The 13,743-nt window shown below is 44.2% G+C and overlaps 1 protein-coding gene across 5 annotated transcripts in view; it reads left to right on the forward strand.

Annotated features, from left to right (window-relative positions):
* The first annotated feature begins 2,552 nt into the window (after positions 1-2,552).
* LOC139537066 (kelch-like protein 13) overlaps positions 2,553-13,743 on the forward strand; it is an 86,500-nt gene continuing 75,309 nt past the window's right edge. For 2 of the 5 annotated variants that reach the window (XM_071337925.1, XM_071337922.1), the window contains exon 1: positions 2,553-2,631. The gene's annotated coding sequence lies outside the window, so the exon portion shown is untranslated. Of the gene's footprint in view, positions 2,755-4,337; positions 4,357-13,743 lie in introns of those variants that run through there. The other 3 variants (XM_071337926.1, XM_071337923.1, XM_071337924.1) reach the window with 3 other exon arrangements.

The following is a 13,743-nucleotide window of genomic DNA, read 5'->3' on the forward strand; positions in this document are numbered from 1 at the left end:
CTCCTCTACTGGGAGAGAAGGGCTGGCTGCACCTGCTGACTCCATTTGAACAAAAAAATTGTTTGACCAAATGCAGGTAACAAGGTAACAACACATCCGCCACACTGATCCTCAACAGGATTCCCATCAGGGGTGCGTGCTCAGTCTCCTCCTGTACTCCTCATTCACTCATGACTGCATGGCCATGCACGACTCCAACACCATCATCAAGTTTGCCGATGACACAACAGTGGTAGGCCTGATCACCAACAACGATGCGACAGCCTATAGGGAGGAGGTCAGAGACCTGGCCGTGTGGTGCCAGGACTACAACCTCTCCCTCAACGTGATCACGACAAAAGAGATGATTGTGGACTACAGGAAAAGGAGGCCGAGCACGTCCCCACTCTCATCGACGGGGACGCAGTGGAGCAGGTTGAGAACGTCAAGTTCCTTGGTGTCCACCAAAAAACTTAATGGTCCAAACACACTAAGACAGTCGTGAAGAGGGCACGACAAAACCTATTCCCCCTCAAGAGACTGAAAAGATTTGGCATGGGTCCTCAGATCCTCAAAATGTTCTACAGCTGCACCATCGAGAGCATCCTGACTGGTTGCATCACTGCCTGGTATGGCAACTGCTCGGACTCCAACCGCAAGGGACTACAGAGGGTAGTGCGTATGGCCCAGTACATCACTGGGGCCAAGCTTCCCGCCATCCAGGACCTATATACCAGGCGGTGTCAGAGGAAGGTCCTAAAATTTGTCAAAGACTCCAGCCACCCTAGTCATAGACTGTCCTCTCTGCTACCGCACGGCAAGCGGTACCGGGGCGTCAAGTCTAGGTCCCAAAGGCTTTTTGACACCACACTCCAAAAAGCAAGTCCTGTCGTCTCCAGTTATGTCTTATCTTGATTATTGTCCAGTCGTGTGGTCCAGTGCAGCAAGGAAAGACCTAGCTTAGCTGCAGCTGGCCCATAACGGAGCGGCACGTCTTGCTCTTCATTGTAATCAGAGGGCTGATATAAATACTATGCATGCCAGTCTCTCTTAGCTAAGAGTTGAGGAGAGACTGACTGCATCACTTCTTCTTTTTGTAAGGAACATTAATGTGTGACACAGCTCTGACCCACACACTTACCCCACCAGCCATGCCACCAGGGCTTTTTTCACAGACCCCAAATCTAGCACAAATTCAAGAAAGCATACAGTACTATATAGAGCCATTACCGCATGGAACTCCGTTCCATCTCATATTGCTCAATTGAACAGCAAGCCCGGTTTCAAAATACAGAGAAAGCAACGCCTCTCCCCTATTTGACCAATATAGTTTGTGTGTATGTATTGATATGTAGGCTACATGTGCCTTTTTTATCGATGTAGTTCTGTCCTTGAGCTATTCTTGTCTGAGCTGTTTATGTTCTGTATTATGTAATGGTTCGTGTTTCGTGTTTTGTGTGGACCCCAGGAAGAGTATCTGCTGCTTTTGCAACAGCTAATGGGGATCCTAATAAAATACCAATACATATCTTGAACACTTGATTGCAGACATGCAAAACATTTGGGGACTATCAACAATATAGTTGAGTGGAGTTGTCCTTTTAATATTCATCTGTCTTATGTAACCATTCCAAACATAACATATCACACTAATTTAAATTTCCCGGATTTAACTTTACTATGTTACGTCTTGTCTATGAGACCAGGCTGACAAGGCAGCCTCCAGAAACATACAATCTCTTTTCCATTAAATATACTGAACAAAGATGTAATCGTAACATGTAAAGTGTTGGTTTCATGAGCTGAAATAAAAGTTTCCAGAAATTGTTCATATGCACAAAAAGCTTATTTCTCAAAAAATGTGGGCACATATTTGTTTACATCCCTGTTAGTGAGCATTTAAAATAATCCATCCACATGACAGATGTGGTATATCCATTAGCTGATTAAACAGCATGATCATTACACAGGTGCACCTTGTGCTGGGGACAAAAGGCCACTCTAAAATGTGCAGTTTTGTCACACAACACAATGCCACAGATGTCTCGTTTTGAAGGAACGTGCAATGGGCATGCTGACTGCAGGAATGTCCACCAGAGCTGTTGCCAGAGAATTTCATTTTCATTTCTCTACCATATGTCGCCTCCAACGTTGTTTTAGAGAATTTGGCAGTAAGTCCAACCGGACTCACAACCGCAGACCACGTGTAACCACACTAGCCCAGGACCTTAGTATTGCTGTGTGTAATGAAGTCCTTTTGTGGGGAAAAACTCATTCTGATTGGCTGGGCCTGGCTCTACAGTGGGTGGACCTGGCTCCCATGTGGGTGGGCATATGCTTTACACAGCCTAATTCATTTATTTCAATTGACTGATTTCCTTATATGAACTCTAACTCAGCAAAATCTTTGAATTTGTTGCGTTTATACTTTTGTTCAGTATAGTTTTAATTTAAACTGGTACCTGGCTCACTCCCGGGAGACAGCCCGGTTCCAAAACTAATGCAATCCATTTTCGCCGGTGCAAAATTCGTCTACCGGGGCCAGATTAATCGAATCCCCTCATTTGTTATGCTGGAGGCGGACCTTAGTGAGATCCATGAGTGGATTTGAGGGTTTAAGAAGAAAAATAAGGACGTATCCCGTAGTTGCAGGTAGGAATTTCGCCATTTAATAGCTGAGTGTATTTTATTTAGTATTTATATGTAAGCTGTTGAATATAACATAAAACGCAACGCAAAGTTGCCAATTATGGTTAACTAACGTTAGCTAGAGAAGTAAGTAGCTAGCTATGTTGACTGGGAGCCATGCTGTATGGTTTGGGTTGTCTTTCCATCAAATTATCTCTCCCGGCGATTTGGTATAAATTGATACTGCGTAACGGGTTTAAACAAACCACGATATATAGCTAGCTAGGTTAAAATACGTTCCACATGTCTTTCTTATTGCCCTAACGTACCATTTCACCTGTTGTTTACGAAGTAACGTTATGTGGTGAATACATTTGATTTGAACGTTAGCAAGCTTTTCACTTGCTTGACCATGAATGTTTGTAATACATATTTGTTGTAACTAGCTAATGCTAGCTAGCCAGTCCGTAGCTATAATGTTAGCTAGCTAACGCTCAGTTTTTCAGAGCAGTGGTGGGCTTGCTAAGTCGTTAAACAATTAGCAAGCTAACGTTAGTCTGCTAAATTTCAAAAGTTTACAATAAATGTCCTACATGCATGACTATCCTGTGTATACAGGGCTCAGCTGTGAAAGAGACCTTGGTCTCAACATAACTCCCTGTTAAAATAAAGGTGAAATAAAAAATCATGGGGTTCATTTGCGGCTAAAGTAAGGAGCTAAGAGTTAACATTGGACTGTACAGCAGCTAGCTCGTTAGTGTTATCTATTTGGTTCGCTAGTATGAACGCCAGTGAAGCATAGCATGGAGAATGATGAGATTTACACAGTCACGAAGAAGCGTGAGATTTGAGAAACAAGCTGTGGATAACAATATTCAATTGAAACTAGGATATCGAGTGGGCGCTGTCCTTTCATTTCTCCAGTTTCAGATGACAGTCTAGCTAGACACCTCGCTGCTCCTCATCTCTGGAATTGACTGACACATTTAGTTAATGATCTTGAACATCTGAAATGTGGCCCACTCAATTGCTATGCACAGTTTGTACAGCATCCGTCAGAAGGCCTTCTCATGTTAATGATTTGTATGTAATTTAATGTTGGTCTAGGTGGTGCATCTAGGAAGTGGATGTATTTACTGAAATAGGTGGTGTCATGGGGATTCAAATCAAAATGAAATTTTTATTGGTCACATGCACATATTTAGCAGATGTTATTTCGGGTGTAGCGAAATGCTTCTATTCCTAGCTCCAACAGTGTAGTAGTATTTAACAATACACACACCTCAAAGTAAAATAATGGAATTAAGAAATGTATAAATATTAGGAGCAATTTTGAATACAGTATATACATATGAAATGAGTAAAACTGTATGTAAACATTATTAAAGTGACCAGTGATTACATGTTTATGTACATAGGGCAGCAGCCTCTAAGGTGCAGTGACTGACTAAGTTCAGGGCAGGGTACTGGGTGGAGGCTGGCTAGTGATGGCTATTTAACAGTCTGATGGCCTTGAGATAGAAGCTGTTTTTCAGTCTCTCAGTCCTAGCTTTGATGCACGTGTACTGACCTCGCCTTCTGGATGATAGTGGGGTGAACAGGCTGTGTTTCGGGTGGTTGATTATTTTTTTGGCCTTCCTGTGACATCGTGTGCTGTAGGTGTTCTGGAGGGCAGGCGGTGTGCCCCCGGTGATTCGTTGGGCTGACGGCACCACCCTCTGGAGAGCCCTGCGGTTGCGGGCGGTGCAGGTGCGGTACCAGACAGTGATACAGCTGAACAGGATGCTCTCTATGGTGCATCTGTCAAAGTTTGTGAGGGTCTTAGGGCCAAGCCAAATTTATTCAGCCTCCTCAGGTTGAAGAGGCGTGTGGGTGGACCATTTGATTGTCAGTGATGTGTCCACCGAGGAACTTGAAGCGTTTCACCTTCTCCATTGCGGTCCCGTCAATTGGGATGAGGGTGTGCTCCCGTTGCTGTCTTCTAAAGTCCATGATCAGCTCCTTCATGTTGTTGATGGAGAGGTTATTTTCCTGGCACCACTCCGCCAGGGCCCTCACCTCCTACCTGTAGGCTGTCTCATTGTTGGTAATCAGGCCTACTACTGTTGTCATCTGCGAACTTGATGATTGAGTTGGAGGTGTGCATGGCCACGCAGTCATGGGTGAACAGGGAGTACAGCAGGGGGCTGAGCACGGACCCTTGTGGGGCACCTGTGTTGAGGGTCAGCGTAGTGGAGGTGTTTCCTACCTTCACAGTCTGGAGGGTGGCCCATCAGGAAGTCCAGGACCCAGTTGTACAGGGTGGGGTTCAGACCCAGGGCCCAAGCTTAATGATGAGCATGGCGGGTACTATGGTGTTGAAGACTGAGCTGTAGTCAATGAACAGCATTCTTACATAGGTATTCCTCTTGTCCAGATGGGATCGGGCAGTATGCAGTGCGACGGCGATTGCATCGTCTGTGGATCTATTGGGTCCGTATGCAAATTGAAGTCAAATCAAAGTTTATTTGTCACGTGCGCAGAATACAACAGGTGTAGGTAGACCTTACAGTGAAATGCTTAATTACAGGATCTAACCAATAGTGCAAAAAAGGTGTTAGGTGAACAATTAGGTAAGTAATGAAATAAAACAACAGTAAAAAGACAGGCTATATACAGTAGCAAGGCTATAAAAGTAGTGAGGCTACATACAGACACCGGTTAGTCAGGCTGATTGAGGTAGTATGTAAATATGGTTAAAGTGCCTATGCATATATGATGAACAGAGAGTAGCAGTAGTGTAAAAGAGGGGTTGGCAGGTGGTTGGTGGCGGGACACAATGCAGATGTGCGGGAGCGCTGGTTGGTCGGCCCAATTGAGGTAGTATGTACCTACATAAATGTATAGTTAAAATGACTATGCATGTATGATAAACAGAGTAGCAGCAGAGTAAAAAGAGGGGTTGGGGGGGCACACAATGCAAATAGTCCGGGTAGCCATTTGATTACATGTTCAGGAGTTTTATGGCTTTAGGGTAAAAACTGTTGAGATGCCTTTTTGGCCTAGACTTGGCACTCCGGTACCGCTTGCCATGCTGTAGTAGAGCGAACAGTTTATGACTGGGGTGGCTGTGTTGGATGTGTTGCTACCTACCCTCACCACCTGGAGGCGACCCGTCAGGAAGTCCAGGATCCAGTTGCAGAGGGAGGTGTTTAGTCCCAGGATCCTTAGCTTAGTGATGAGCTTTGAGGGTACTATGGTGTTGAACGCTGAGCTGTAGTCAATGAATAGCATTCTCACGTAAGTGTTCCTTTTGTCCAGGTCGGAAAGGCCAGTGTGGAGTGCAATAGATATTGCATCATCTGTGGATCTGTTTGGGCGGTATGCAAATTGGAGTGGGTCTAGGGTTTCTGGGATAATGGTGTTGATGTGAGCCATTACCAACCTTTCAAAGCACTTCATGTCTACGGACATGAGTGCTACGGGTCTGTAGTCATTTAGGCAGGTTGCCTTTGTGTTCTTGGGCACAGGGACTATGGTGGTCTGCTTGAAACATGTTGGTATTACAGACTCAATCAAGGACATGTTGAAAATGTCAGTGAAGACACCTGCCAGTTGGTCAGCACATGCCCGGAGCACACGTCCTGGTAATCCGTCTGGCCACCGCAGCCTTGTGAATGTTGACCTGTTTAAAGGTCTTACTCACGTCGGCTACGGAGAGCGTGATCACACAGTCGTCCGGAACAGCTGATGCTCTAATGCTTGCCTCAGTGTTGCTTGCCTCGAAGCGAGCATAGAAGTGATTTAGCTCGTCTGGTAGGCTCATGTCACTGGGCAGCTCGCGGCTGTGCTTCCCTTTGTAGTCTGTAATAGTTTGCAAGCCCTGCCACATAAGACGAGCGTCGGAGCCAGTGTAGTATGATTCAATCTTAGCCCTGTATTGACGCTTTGCCTGTTTGATGGTTCGTCGCAGGGCATAGCAGGATTTCTTGTAAGCTTCCGGGTTAGAGTCCCGCACCTTGAAAGCGGCAGCTCTACCCTTTAGCTCAGTTGCCTGTAATCCATGGCTTCTGGTTGGGGTATGTACGTATAGTCACTGTGGGGACGACATCCTCGATGCACTTATTGATAAAGCCAGTGACTGATGTGGTGTACTCCTCAATGCCATCGGAAGAATCCCGGAACATGTTCCAGTCTGTGATAGCAAAACAGTCCTGTAGTTTAGTATCTGCTTCATCTGACCACTTTTTTATAGACCGAGTCACGGTGCTTCCTGCTTTAATTTTTGCTTGTAAGCAGGAATCAGGAGGATAGAGTTGTGGTCAGATTTACCAAATGGAGGGCGAGGGAGAGCTTTGTACGCGCCCCTGTGTGTGGAGTACAGGTGATCTAGAATTCTTTTCCCTCTTTTTGCACATTTAACATGTTGATAGAGATTTGGTAGAACTGATTTAAGTTTCCCTGCCACTAAGAGCGCCGCCTTTGGGTGAGTGGTTTCCTGTTTGGTTATTTCCTCATGTCTTAGTGCCAGCATTTGTCTGTGGTGGTAAATAAACAGCCACGAAAGTATAGCTGAAAACTCTCTTGGCAAGTAGTGTGGCCTGCAATTTATCACAATATACTCTACTTCAGGCGAGCAAAATCTAGAGACTTCCTTAGATTTTGTGCACCAGCTGTTGTTTACAAATATGCACAGACCGCCCCCCCCCCCCTCGTCTTACCGGAGTGTGCTTTTCTATCTTGCCGGTGCAGCGTTTATCCCGGTAGCTGAATATCCATGTCGTTATTCAGCCACGATTCCGTGAAACATAGGATATTACAGTTTTTGATGTCCCGTTGGTAGAATATTTTTGTGATCGTACCTCGTCTAATTTATTGTCCAATGATTGCATGTTGGCGAGTAGTATTGATGGTAACGGCAGCTTTCCCAGTCGCCTTCTCCGCGTCCTGACCAGGCATCCGGCTCTTTGTCCTCTGTACCTGCGTCACTTCCTCTTGCAAATAACGGAGATGTCGGCCCTGTGGGGTGTTTGGAGAATGTCTTGTGCGTCGTCCTTGTTGTAGAAAAAATATTTGTCTAATCCGAGGTGAGGGATCGCTGTCCTGATATCCAGAAGCTCTTTTGTGCCATAAGATACGGTTGCAGAAACATTATCTACAAAATAAGTTACAAATAACGCGAAAAAACCCACATAACACAATTGGTTGGGCACTTGTAAAACTGCTGCCATTTCTTCCGGCGCCATTTTTGGTGGGTCTAGGGTATCAGTTAAGTTGGAGGTGATATGATCCTTAACTAGCCTCGCTAAGAACTTAATGAAGACAGAAGTGAGTGCAATATTCATTTAGTTCAGTTACCTTTTGCTTTCTTGGGTGCAGGAACAATGGTGGACATCTTGAAGCATGTGGAGATAGCAGAGTTGGATAGGTAGAGTTTGAATATGTCCGTAAACACTCCAGCCAGCTGGTCTGCGCATGCTCAGAGTACGTGGCTAGAGATGCCGTATATATATATATTTAACCAGGTAGGCTAGTTGAGAACAAGTTCTCATTTACAACTGAGACCTGGCCAAGATAAAGCAGTGCAACACAAACAACAACACAGAGTTACACATGGAATACACAAACATACAGTCAATAATACAATAGAAAAAAATTGTATACAGTGTGCGCAAATGAGGTAGGATAATGGATGTAAGGCAATAAATAAGTAAATAAATAAGCCCTGCGAGGGTTAACACGGTTACATTTCTTACTCACATCGGCCAAGGAGAGCGAGAGCCCCCATCCTCGGGAGCGGGCCGCGTCTGTGGCACTGTGTTATTCTCAAAGCGGGCGAAGAAGATTTTTAGCTTGTCTGGGAGCAAGATGTCGGTGTCCACTACGTGGCTGGTTTTCCCTTGCTAATATGTGATTGTTTGGAGTCCCTGCCACATACGTCTCACGTCTGGGCCGTTGAATTACAAATCCTCCCGAGTGGGGCGCAGCGGTCTAAGGCAATGCAGTGCTTGAGACGGCACTACAGACCCGGGTTCGATTCCAGGCTGTTACGCAACCGGGAGACCCATTATGCGGCGCACAATTGACCCAGCGTCGTCTGGGTTAGGGGAGGGTTTGGCCGGCCGGCATGGCCTTGTCCCATCGCGTTCTAGCGATTCTCTTGGCGGGACGGGCACATGCACGCTGACTTCGGTCCACAGTTGTACGGTGTTTCCTATTACACATTCAAGTGTCAAGAGCAGTGCGGCTTGGCAGGGTCGTGTTTTGGAGGACACATGACCTTCTCCTCTCCCGAGTCCGTACGGGAGTTGCACCGAAGGGACAAGACTGTAACTACCAATTGGAGTGTTATTTTATTTGTTTTTGTTAACCTTTATTTAGCTAGGCAAGTCAGTTAAGAGCAAATTCTATTTACATTGACGGCCTACACCGGCCAAACCCGGACGACGCTGGGCCAATTGTGCGCCGCCCTATGGGACTCCCAATCACGGCCGGTTGTGATACATCCTGGAATCGAACCAGGGTCCGTAGTGACGCTTCTTGCACTGAGCTGCAGTGCCTTAGACCGTTGACCCACTCGGGAGCCCAATGTCAGAATATCTTATGTCAAAATACATACGTTAATCGTTACTCACCAAATATAGAGTTTTTCTGAGAGACTATATTCATTTACTTCTGTTATGGCCTTCCAAAAAACCGTTTAAATATAAATGTAATTACTATAGTGAGTGATTGGAGGTGCAGAATAGGCATTTTACCCTAACTGGTTTCCCAAAAGGTTTCCCAAATACATCTTAGAACTAAGTTCATCGTTAGAACCTTCGTAGGGGCAAAATTATATCTCCGAGCTGTTTCCCAAAGCCATCTTTATTAACTTTGCATTTGAAAACACTCGCAATCTAACGCCTGCCACAGACCACTCGTTGAACAGCTACAGTTGAAGTCGGAAGTTTACATACACCTTAACCAAATACATTTAAACTCAGTTTCTCGCAATTCCTAGTAAAAACTCCCTGTCTTAGGTCAGTTAGGATCACCACTTTATTTTAAGAATGTGAAATGTCAATAATAGTAGAGAGAATGATTTATTTCAGCTTTTATTTCTTTCATCACATACCCAGTGGCTCAGAAGTTTACATGCACTCAATTAGTATTTGGTAGCATTGCCTTTAAATTGTTTAACTTGGGTCAAACGTTTCGGGTAGCCTTCCACAAGCTTCCCACAATACGTTGGGTGAATTTTGGCCCATTCCCCCTGGCAGAGCTGGTGTAACTGAGTCAGGTTTTTAGGCCTCCTTGCTCGCAAACTCTTTTTCAGTTCTGCCCACGAATTTTCTATGGGATTGAGGTCAGAGCTTTGTGATGGCCACTACAATACCTTGACTTTGTTGTCCTTAAGCCATTTTGCCACAACTTTGGAAGTTTGCGACCAAGCTTTATCTTCCTGACTGATGTCTGGAGATGTTGCTTCAATATATCCACATAATTTTCTTTCCTCATGATGCCATCTATTTTGTGAAGTGCACCAGTCCCTCCTGCAGCAAAGCACCCCCACAACATGATGCTGCCACCCCCGTGCTTCACAGTTGGGATGGTGTTCTTCGGCTTGCAAGCCTCCCCCTTTTTCCTCCAAACATAACGATGGTCATTATGGTCAAACGGTTCTATTTTTGTTTCATCAGACCAGAGGACATTTCTCCAAAAAGTACTGTCTTTGTTCCCATGTGCTGTTGCAAACCGTAGTCTGGCTTTTTTATGGCAGTTTTGGAGCAGTGGCTTCTTCCTTGCTGAGCGGCCTTTCAGGTTATGTCGATATAGGACTCCTTTTATTGTGGATATAGATACTTCTGTACCTGTTTCCTCCAGCATCTTCACAAGGTCCTTTGCTGTTGTTCTGGGATTGATTTGCACTTTTCGCACCAAAGTACGTTCATCTCTAGGAGACAGAACGTGTCTCCTTCCTGAGCTGTATGACGGCTGCATTATCCCATGGTGTTTATACTTTCGTACTATTGTTTGTACAGATGAACGTGGTACCTTCAGGCGTTTGGAAATTGCTCCCAAGGATGAACCAGACTTGTGGAGGTCTACAATATTTCTTCTGAGGTTTTGGCTGATTTCTTTAGATTTTCCCATGATGTCAAGCAAAGAGGGACTGAGTTTGAAGGTAGGCCTTGAAATACATCCACAGGTACACCTCCAAATAGCATCCATCGTTAGATGCTTTTGTTTCTCTCTCACGTCACTTTATACACAGAAGATCCCCGCTAAACATAGAATCACATGGTTTATTCGTCTCTTTGTGACCATCGATAACTTCAGAACAAAGGTGACTACAAATACTAAGTTGTAAATGTCTTTGCAATTGATACACACAAGCGACGTGTACAAAAATATGCTTCAAATGAAAATGTAGATGCCTGCATTAAAATATAAACAGTAGGCTATAGGCCTATTTCAATCATATTGAAATACGTTTCATGTTCAATCAAGTTATATTTTGATACTGCAATTTGTCTCAATACATTTCATGATGTGTAGCCTAAATCGGTGATTTAGCAATTCTTATTTTTTGGCACTAAGTCGCCTCAATATTTGCTGATTTAGATGGTCATATCTTTCTAAGAGCTAATCCGTCATCAGTATTGTGAATTAATTATAATGTTAAGTAAAGATTTGAGTGGAGAATGCTGATCCGAGAGCAGCGCTTCCTTTCTTTGGATCTTATCAGTATGGACACTTGCTCCAACAACGCACTTAGCGACCGTTGTCCCTGTATAGTGTTTTGTTAAACACGTGTTACATCCTGGCTGTTGTAGGGAAGATGCATCCTAAACACTTGTGAGTCTAAGTTCCATTTCTATTGAGAAACCGGGCCGAGGGTGTTCGAGAAAGACACGTCATAGTCAACATCTCTAATGCACAGATACTGGGGCAGGTTAAAGGGTAACCATACTTAATATTTTTTCCCCCTCTGTTTGCCATATTGGATGTTTTTTCGGGACTACTGTCTTGTGTGACTGGAGGAAATAGGCTACATAGTGTTCACAGTTAAACAAAGGGCCCTTGGCACTTACCTGCTACAAATAACAAGTAATGTGCCGTTAGTGACTATGTTGTTAGGATACTGAAGGCCATGTTTTAAAGAGGGCCACTGCTTGGATTTTTTTTTTTTTTTGTCTTGGTTGAACCTTGTTTACTTTGTTCCATTGATGGCCTAGTAGTTTAGTGTTACAAGGTTTTCCTTTCCTGTCTTAGCCTTACTTCTAAGCATGTCCCCAGATGGAAACTTTCAAGATCAGGAGGCATTTCATTTTCTTTGCAAGATGCCAGAGAATTAACTTTCAGTCATGCTTGAATATTTTATTTAGGCGAATAGTCCCGAGTCTTTTCCAATCAGTTGCATTTAGGGTAGACTAGAGTACAGTCATGACCCAGCCCTGTTTGCCTGTCAGAGCAAAAACCATGCCATGAGGTCAAAGGAATTGTCCGTAGAGCTCAGAGACACAGATCTGGCACAGATCTGGGGAAGGCTACCAAAACATTTCTGCAGCATTGAAGGTTCGGACACAGTGGCCTCCATCATTCTTAAATGGAAGAAGTTTGGAACCACCAAGACTCTTCCTAGAGCTGACCGCCTGGCCAAACTTAGCAATCGGGGGAGAAGGGCCTTGGTCAAGGAGATGACCAAGAACCTGATGGTCTCTCTGACAGAGATCCTCTGTGGAGATGGGAGAACCTTCCAGAAGGACAACCATCTCTGCAGCACTCCACCAATCAGACCTTTGTGGTAGAGTGGCCAGACGGAAGCCACTTTTCAGCGTCATAGAGTCTAGTCAGGATCGAGGCAAAGATGAACGGAGCAAAGTACAGAGAGATCCAAAATGAAAACCTGCTCCAGAGTGCTCAGGGCCTCAGAATGGGACAAAGGTTCACCTTCCAACAGGACAACAACCCTAAGCACACAGCCAAGACAATGCAGGAGTGGCTTCGGGACAAGTCTCTGAATGTCCTTGAGTGGTCCAGCCAGAGCCTGGACTTGAACACGATTGAACATCTCTGGAAAGACCTGAAAATAGCTGTGCAGCAATGCTCCCCATGCAACCTGACAGAGCTCGATAGGATCTGCAGAGAAGAATGGGAGAAACTCCCCAAATACAGGTGTGCCAACTTGTAGTGTCATACCCAAGAAGACTCGAGGCTGTAATCTATGCCAAAGGTGCTTAAACAAAGTACTGAGGAAAGGGTCTGAATACTTATGTAAATGTATTTCCCTTTTTATATAAAATCTTAACCTGTTTTTGCTTTGTCATTATGGGTTATTGTGTGTAGATTGATGGGGGAGTTTCATACATTTTTGAATAAGGCTGTAACGTAACAAAATGTGGAAAATGTCAAGGGGTCTGATTACTTTCTGAATGCACTGTAAGTACGTTACTGTAAAATATTTCCATTAAAATGGGCTAAAAGAATGGCCAAAAATAGCTTTTTAGCAATACACTTTCTCAATCAAGAATTTAGCTTGGACTTTCTGGGAGTGGTCTGAGTGGGGAGGGGAAAACAACTGAAAACTAGCTGTTATTGGCAGAGGCTTAGAACTCTTTGTTATTGGTCTATTAACAAATTTGCTGCATGGTGATGTCACCATCGAAAGCCGACACTCCCACCCATGCAAACCTGCTGATTTTAAAATATATTTTCAACCAACAACTATCAGGAGATGTCACTGATCCCATTTTTCACACTTTTACAGTGTTAGTTTCATCAGCTGTTGTACAATTAGGTCCAGGACGATACCAGTATCGGGATACTCCTTAGTATCATAGGGAGGAAACAATACACAAAGCAGATCTGATTTCTTTAGGAAAACAGTCCTCATGTTGGAAACAAACATCATGTTGTCCTCTAGAGTCACATGTATTTGTTTTCCAAGATATAGCACACAATATTTTACATACAGCAGGTTTTTAAAGGATCATAGAGTTTGGTCTGCTTGGAATTTTCATTTTTGCCATGAAAAAAATATTGCAATACTGGTATCGTCCTGGTCCTATACAATTTGGTTCTAAATCACAGGGAAAAAAGCACATTTTGACTGCACTAGGCCTTTAAAGTCATCAGGCTAGTCAGTGTAGCTACATAATTGTACAATTTGAA

This window comes from Salvelinus alpinus, chromosome 13, assembly GCF_045679555.1.
Source record: "Salvelinus alpinus chromosome 13, SLU_Salpinus.1, whole genome shotgun sequence".
Taxonomy (NCBI): Eukaryota; Metazoa; Chordata; class Actinopteri; order Salmoniformes; family Salmonidae; genus Salvelinus; species Salvelinus alpinus.